The 7,933-nt window shown below is 41.1% G+C and overlaps 1 pseudogene; it reads right to left on the reverse strand.

Annotated features, from left to right (window-relative positions):
* Nucleotides 1-483: 483 nt before the first annotated feature.
* Nucleotides 484-1,241, reverse strand: LOC126235292 (RNA-binding protein squid-like; annotated as a pseudogene).
* Nucleotides 1,242-7,933: the final 6,692 nt, after the last annotated feature.

The raw sequence follows: 7,933 nt of genomic DNA on the forward strand, positions 1-7,933 counted from the left end.
GGGCACTCTTTATTCATAAATTTGTACGTGATGCTTTATCCAAACAGTTGCTGTCCACACTAAAAAAAAGTAGTCCCATCAAAGGACAGGCTGACATATCAAATACACCACGTAATGAATTAAAATTTGTCCCGTTTTAAATGAAGATGACAGTGACAATATAAGGACATGGTTATGATTTTTGTCTTCCAAAATTCAAATTAAATACGTTAACACATCTTCTGACCCTTTATTTAAAAGCTGCACTTACATTCACGAGTCCATTCACCTTCACACATACTTTCAATGCACAGCTACAGAACTTCTCGTGGAATAACATAAAATGAAGATGAGATCACACACAGGACTAATCTGCAGCAGGACAAACACAAAATGCGAGTGTGAGCAAGAAATTTAATGGAGCAAAGGCGTATGTGCCTGGCAGCTCTCACCTCTCTGCTTTCTGCCACCGTGACCATCACCTGTACTGTCTCCACAGACTCCTTAGTCATACCACCATAACCTCCATAACCTCGCTCGTTACCTGTGTCTTGACTACCGTAACCTCCTCTTCCACTTCTGCCTCTGCTATTATAGATCCAGCCATTCCATCTAGCTTTTGCATTGCTTTTCCATTGATGCTTCGTTTTGCCGATCACAGAAACTCCTGTACAACATGTTCAGGTTCAAATGTGATACATCAGACACTTTTCCACTCGTTCTTTGACTTTACAACTGTCATTTCTACCTCCAGTATTGTTCCTCATTGTGAAAAGTAGTTCTTTATGTCATCAACTGACAGGCCTGAACCAGAGTCTTCCCATACCTGGCCTTCTCTATCTTTGGCTCAACCATTCTGTCGTTTATTATGTGGTCCCCTGCACTCATCACCTTGTCAATTGAGTCTCCCTGTGAGAAAAACCAAGGCAAACCACCTTGACCTACCAGTATTTAAGTCAATCTTGACAGTAATGGATTCAGTCTCGCCAGATGTTTGGAAGTGTTCCCTTCCTTGACTGTCGTTTTTCAGCTGATGCCACCAACAAACAGTTTCCTGTCACTGTCCCTCCTTATGCTTCTGCTCTAGTGCTGTCTGTTGGCACATCACCATCACCTCCACCATCAGCTTCATTTGTTTCTTTCCCTTCAGCATTAACTTATTGTTGCTGCTGCTGTTGCTGTTCGTCAGATTGGCTTCTCTTTTCACCACTGTCCTGCTGATACTCGCCGTTTCCAACCTCATAGTCGCGATTTTCAACCATATCTAATCTCCGATTCTCTCACACGACTTAACTCTAACTGCAGTTGATGAGTTGGTAGCTTTGACTGTATTGTTCTCAGTTGCCATTACTATCAGCACATCTGATACAGAAGCCTCCCAGATCTCCCTTTCGCATGCAATATCCCATACAACGTACCCCAAAAAGGTAGCAAGCCACACATAGTAACTGAAACACAGAGAATGTGGCCCTAGAGTAAAGAGATAAACGTCAGTTTTGACCCCATGGCTAGAAGCTGCATAGCCTCCTTTGCCCAAAATTTGCCTATCACACTGTAATGTATATCCTGTTATGTAACTGAATTATAATAATTGAAACCAAGATACAATAAATTCTTTTTCCTTTATTGAGATGTAGCTGACTGGTGGTGCAATTAATTGCATTTCACTCATTTTCTGACATATACCACTTTTCCTGGACACCACACATTTGTAAAAGCGCCATGGTAAGGCATCTGGTGTATATACTGGTGCGCCTGCAGTTTGTGATAATAATGACGATTCATGTGATCCTTCTAGTTCTTCAATTTACTAAGCAGAAACCTGTCTTGCTTCACTGCAGAGTAAATTTTCCAACGAGTCCTCCTTACGAAACCTAACTTTACTGACAAAAGAAAATTTATACCCACTATAACTTCATTTGGACACAAGAAAGGAAATTATGCATACACCAGTTGCAACCTCATCGCCTCTTTCGATACACATCACACAGATAATCTACACAGTCAATGACATTACAGAAAGCAGACATTTTTTTATGTAATTATAGTGCATGTCAACTGATATTAAAATCTGATATTATAATTTTTTTGCATGTTTAGTTGATGACTATCCTCACGGGAAAATTCGAGTAGTCATCCCTACACTTCGTTGTTTACTTTTGAAGATTAACCAACAAATGTGACATCTGAAATTAACTATTTTTTGTTACAATAGACGGCTCAGAAACCACAGCTATGAAAGTGTAAGTGTTCCTCCCCCCCCCCTCCACGAAGTTATTTTTAATATATCAGAAGTAGGTTACAGCACTTTTATGGATTAATCGTGCATAATTGTGCTGTCTGGCGGAAGGATTTAGTAGTGCATTGAAGCTCATCCATAAAAGAGAAAGTGTTCACAAAGACTGCCAATTTAAGTCCATCATCTTTCACAATTAGAGCTCAATGTAAGTGGGAAACTCTTCCACCTTAGGCACCACTAACAAAGGATCTAAAACTACAACATGTAGAATGACCAAAAAGTTATATGAACAGAAATTCATTGAAGAATAGACAAAATTTGTTGTGTGTGCCATGCTGAGGGAATTAGATCAGGAGATAAGACGCAAAAATGAGTTTTGCTATTTCTATAGGAAAATACCTGATGATAAAATTGCAGATGATATTGAATGAAGACTAACAATAGCAAAAAGACAAATATGTTACAACCGAGAATAAAGTTAAGTGTCAGGAAGTCTTTCCTTAACGAATTCGTTTGGAGTTTTGACTCATATAGAATTGAAATGTAGAGAATATACACTAAGGATAATGAGGGAGAAGAGATTTTATAATGTGATGTTTCAGAGAAATATTGAAGGTTAGGTATGTAGATAACACAACCAATAAAGGGATACTGTATCAAATGGAGAGAAAATAACTTAAGGGCACAACTTGAGAATAAGAAGAGATGCTTAGGCATTGAAGAACACAGGTGCTCAAATTGGTAATGGAGGAAAGTGTGTGGTGGGTTGGAGGTAGGGAGGGAGGGGTGGGGTAAAATTGTAGAGGGATATCAAGGCTTGACTGCAGTAGGCGACTTCAAGGGGATATCAGTTACAGTATTTATGCAGAGGCTTGCACAGGCTAGACCACCCTGGAGAGATGCATGAAACAAGTCTTCAGACTGAAGACCATGACAACAAAATGTGCTTATCAGCAGAATTTATAATTGGCATGGAGGATATAATAATTTCATGAAAGGTTTCTGCTGTGTATGGACTGTACTCTCTACAGACTAGCTACCCTTCCTACAGCAGTTGTGTAGCAGTAGCCTAACCTTGAAGGGGTTCCATCATCAGATGACAGAGGTTCAATCACGCACACTGCCTTGGCCATCAGGCGGCACAGCGAGCGCCACCAGAGGTCGCTGGCCGTGCGGCCTTGTTTCCCTTCATGGGCCACGTGGTTACAAACAGTTCTCTAGTATCTCTATGCCATGTGGTTATTCAGAGCGGCACAGAGCCACTCCGAGGCATCTTGAGTCAAGTTCTGGGCCAGCCGCCGACTGCACTTGCAATTCTTCAATCAGAGTCTCGATCAGAACCTTTGCTATGTATGACGCGATGCTGCACCAGCCACTTCAGACTGAGGGAGCCGCCAGTGTCTGCCTTTACCATCACCAGTACTTGGACTCTGCGTCCAAGACGATTAGGAACTTGGTATCGGACAATGATCTTCACTACATTGTTTCGTACCTCTGAGTGGATATTAAATTCGCCTGTTTCTTCATTATGGCCTTGTGTAAACGCTGTGCTAATCCATAATTTTCACAAACTATTGTAGTAACTAACTTTCCTCCAAAGAAGGAGTTTCTGGTTTGTGTACTTTTCGCTTAAAGTGTTCTACATTGTCTACCTGGGCGGTGTTCTCAACCGACGCAAGACTCGGCAAGAGGCAATGAGGAATTTTTTTTGACCCAATATTGTCCTGTGTGTTTTACGCCTAGGTAGATATTGCCAGATTAGCAATTTCTAAGAAGATGTCCTTGTTTGCTTTAGGCTTCAAAGTTTAGGACAACACTATTCAAATCAGTGCCTCTAAGCAAATCACATTTTATGTTGATTAAGACGAGGTCGTTTAGATGTCCCTTGGCGTTCCTTAACTCATTTTAATGCACTTTAATGTTGCAAAAGAATGTTATCCACTGCAGCTAGTGATCATCAAACATTGGTAAACAAATAAAACTGTTTCTACATTTGGGAAACACGATTCTAATGAATTTTCTATTAAAATTTTGTAAAACTCCAGTTCAAGGGGCTCGTGCTTTTTGCTGTGAATAGCAGCAGCCACATCTGTTTTGCACAGCTTCGCAAACTGCACCAGTTCGTCACCTAGACTTTCTTCCAAATCGTATGGGTAAACATCGACGATAATAACTGGATTTTCTTTTTAAGATCTATTTTGCTTTTAAAGACTTAAACTGTCGATGTACTCCAAATACACTTGCCGCTTCATGGTACTTTTCTATGTGTTTAGCTAATGCATACAGCACATTATCAAGTAGGACAATAAACTCCTGAATTTCGAAATGTTGTCCAGGTGTTTGACTTTCTCCAACTTCATAGAGTGTAATAGAGCCGTTGAAATTGTCTCACTTTGTATTTTACTTGTGTCGTCTTGAAATGTATCACTTATATTCTTCACAGCTAGTCAGCACTTTGGCTTTTGCTTCAATATTTGAAAATATGGACCACATTGCTTGGACGTACTCGTGTAACTATTTATCCTGTATTAAGGTCTTGATCAGGTGACTGCAGAGAAGCACTAGTCGTTTGCATGCATCCAGGAATTCGTTACAACCGATAGTCATTATTGCCATTTCCAGCTTTTCTATCTTCGAAGCTAGTCCATAATCCTGATTATGACATTATCTTTCGATTTTTGTTATTAGGTATGTCATCCAAGATGTGCTTGATAGTGGTAAAACTACATACAAGCGCCTTCATAGTATCTGCTCGGGCCGACCATCCAGTGTCGACGCAACCTTTTCAAAACCGGAATTTTTCAACTAGTTTCTTTCAATAAAAAGGATGTTTCTACACATCATTCTGCAGCGCACTTCGAACCAAATATAATGCATGTGCAAAGCAGGGATTGTATTCTGCATATTTATTTATCTTATTTATTCGTTCTTCTAAGCCACTGTACTTTCCTCTCATGTTTCTGGCATTGTAATAGCTTTGCCCATGACAGTCTTTGATGTCAATGCTATTCTCATTTAAAAATTTAGTAAACTTTGGTCGAGTTGCACATATTGTACAACAGTCCACTAGCTAGATGAAACCACCATTCTAGATGGCTCATATCAAAAGTACTGTAACAAAAGTAAATTCACTATATGAGGAATGATCGCATGTAATAGCAGACTTACAAAAATTAATACAGTATCCATTCATTACTTTTTATTGGTAATAGATTGAGTTACTATGAGTATCTCGGAAAATACTAGGAAATTCCTCTATAACTTTTGCAGAGGCGTCAATTAATGACAATGTGCAGTGTGACCAGCACTCACTTTTGGAAATGAGCTAAAATTGTTACTTCTCATTGTAGATTTGGACACCACCGTCTTCCCATTGGACAGTAGATAAAATACCATTCATATTTAACTTGGTGGACTTTTTTTACACCCAGATGCGCGGCCCCCTTAATGCATGGGGTTTGCAGCACTTGTTAACTCTTGCTATGTGGCTAATCCAGCACTGCAGGTAGACAGTGTCAGTGAACCCCAGCAGCACATCTTCTTCTTGACCTATGCAGTCCTGGAAATTTATCATTTACTCTGAAGTGGATCCCAATGCCCTCCCATACAATCCCTTGAAGAATTGTTTATTAGACCGATGACCTCAGCAGTTTGGTCCCATAGAAACTTACTACCACCACTTGTTTATTAGAGTATTTCGACTCTCGTGGAGCTTGAAGTGGCCTTCCATAGGAATTTTAACTGCCACAAGCATAGTGGGCAATTCTACAGAGATTGAATAGACCTGCCTGATTTAACTGGTGATTGTCGGTGCCATTGTTATAAGCCTCAATGTAAACAGTTCCACGTGACTTCTTCTGTCAGAGACATGATTCTTGTGCATTCACCAGGGGAAGGAATTCGTAACGACTCCCTCAAACTCAAGGATCCCAAGTTAGAAAATTGCCTCCCCATCCTTAGGGCTTTTGAACAGTCTCTACTGTCATCAGCAACATTATGTAACACTCTGCAAGTGTTTGTAGCCAGCCCGACTCACTGACTCCAATCCCAGACATGGCCTTTACAACACTCTGATTCACCTCTGGCCGACAAGTCCTCAGCCAATGTGCAGCGCCCACAGCAGTTATCCTCATGCAGCATCTATTTTGTCACTCATCCACAGCAACAGTGTTATTATCACTGGGCTATATGATTTTCATGTGGCAAGACAGGATGCAAGGCAGAAGTCTGCCAATCTTCCCTCAAGATGAATGTAGACTGTGTCCACATGGACCCCTCTTCCCCTGGAGTTGAGGAGGTGGGTAACACCTGTGTTCCAGAGGTTTTAAATGTCCATGCTGTGCTCCCAGTATCTGATAAACTCTGAAAGCTAATGGTGAAAGTCAGTACAGCCCCACTGGAGTTAAGACTGATATAGATTCTTCAATAGCTACTGAGATTTGGAGACTTATCAACGTTTGGGCTCACCTCCGCTACAGGGATTCTGCAGATGTCTGCATAGCTATGGCACTGATACAATCGAAGTGAAACGACATTTCATGGCTTGCATTTGGTATCATTCTACTATGTTCATAGCATGCATCTTGGCAGTTTATACTGATGAAGCCACAAACATCCTTGGTTTGAAGCTTTTTAATACTTTGGGCTTACATGTACATGACTCCACCAGTAGCATTCAACTGTCAGTGATTAGCTGCTACTTATATGACCTATGCTGCAGGTACAAGTCAGTTTTTTCTCATCCTACAACTGGTGTCACTGGTTTTGAGCGGCATGTCATCCTCCTTCCGACAGCCACTCCCCCCCTTCATCAAAGTATAGAATGTTCTATTCACTCTGGGGGCAAGCTACAATCAGAACTACAGCACCTGCAAGATAAAGGCATTTTCACTTAGCCACCAGCAGTCAGTGGGCTACCACATCGTTATTGTGGAACAGCTCAATGAGTCACTTCGAATCTATGATGACTTCAAGGTCACAATCAACGCACAGTCCGTCATTCAAGCCTACCCAATTCCAAAAGTGGCCTACATTATAGCACGACTTGCAAGAGGCAAAGTTTTTACCAAAAATGCTTTGCGAGATGTTTATGTTCAGCTCCCTCTGGACGAGGCTTCACAGAGCATTCTGGCCATTAACACTCTGTTTGGACTATTCTGCTACAACAGGCTTGCTTTAGATACTCTCTGTGATTTGCCTGTTTTTTCAGTGGTACTTGGAACAACTGATGTGGGACGTACCTGGCGCAACAAACTATCTGGATGACATTCTGCCCACTGGTAACAACGTCCAGGAGTTGGTGCCAACCTTGACGGTCTTTTTGCTGTTCTTGAAGAAGCCAATCTCAAGTTTAACGCAGACAAATGCCGCTTATTTGCCCCTCAGGTGGAATGTCTTGAACATGTTCTCAGTGCTTCAGGAATACGACCCACACCACAATATATTCAACCCTTCCATCAACTCCCAGTCGCAAAGGACATTAAACAACTGTAATTTGTCATCTGCCAATTCAATTATTATCGCAAGTTCATCTCGTATCCTGTGGCCATAGCACACCTGCTCCATTAGTTGTTATGGAAAAATATAGAATTACAATCGTGTCTGTCACAGAGTCATCCAAGATCTCAAGTGAGCCCTGCTAAGCCTTACATGCCCTATGGCCTGTGAACCATTAAAACCTTTAGTGATAGCAACTGATGCCTCTGATTATGGTTT

Source organism: Schistocerca nitens, chromosome 1 (assembly GCF_023898315.1).
Source record: "Schistocerca nitens isolate TAMUIC-IGC-003100 chromosome 1, iqSchNite1.1, whole genome shotgun sequence".
NCBI lineage: Eukaryota > Metazoa > Arthropoda > Insecta > Orthoptera > Acrididae > Schistocerca > Schistocerca nitens.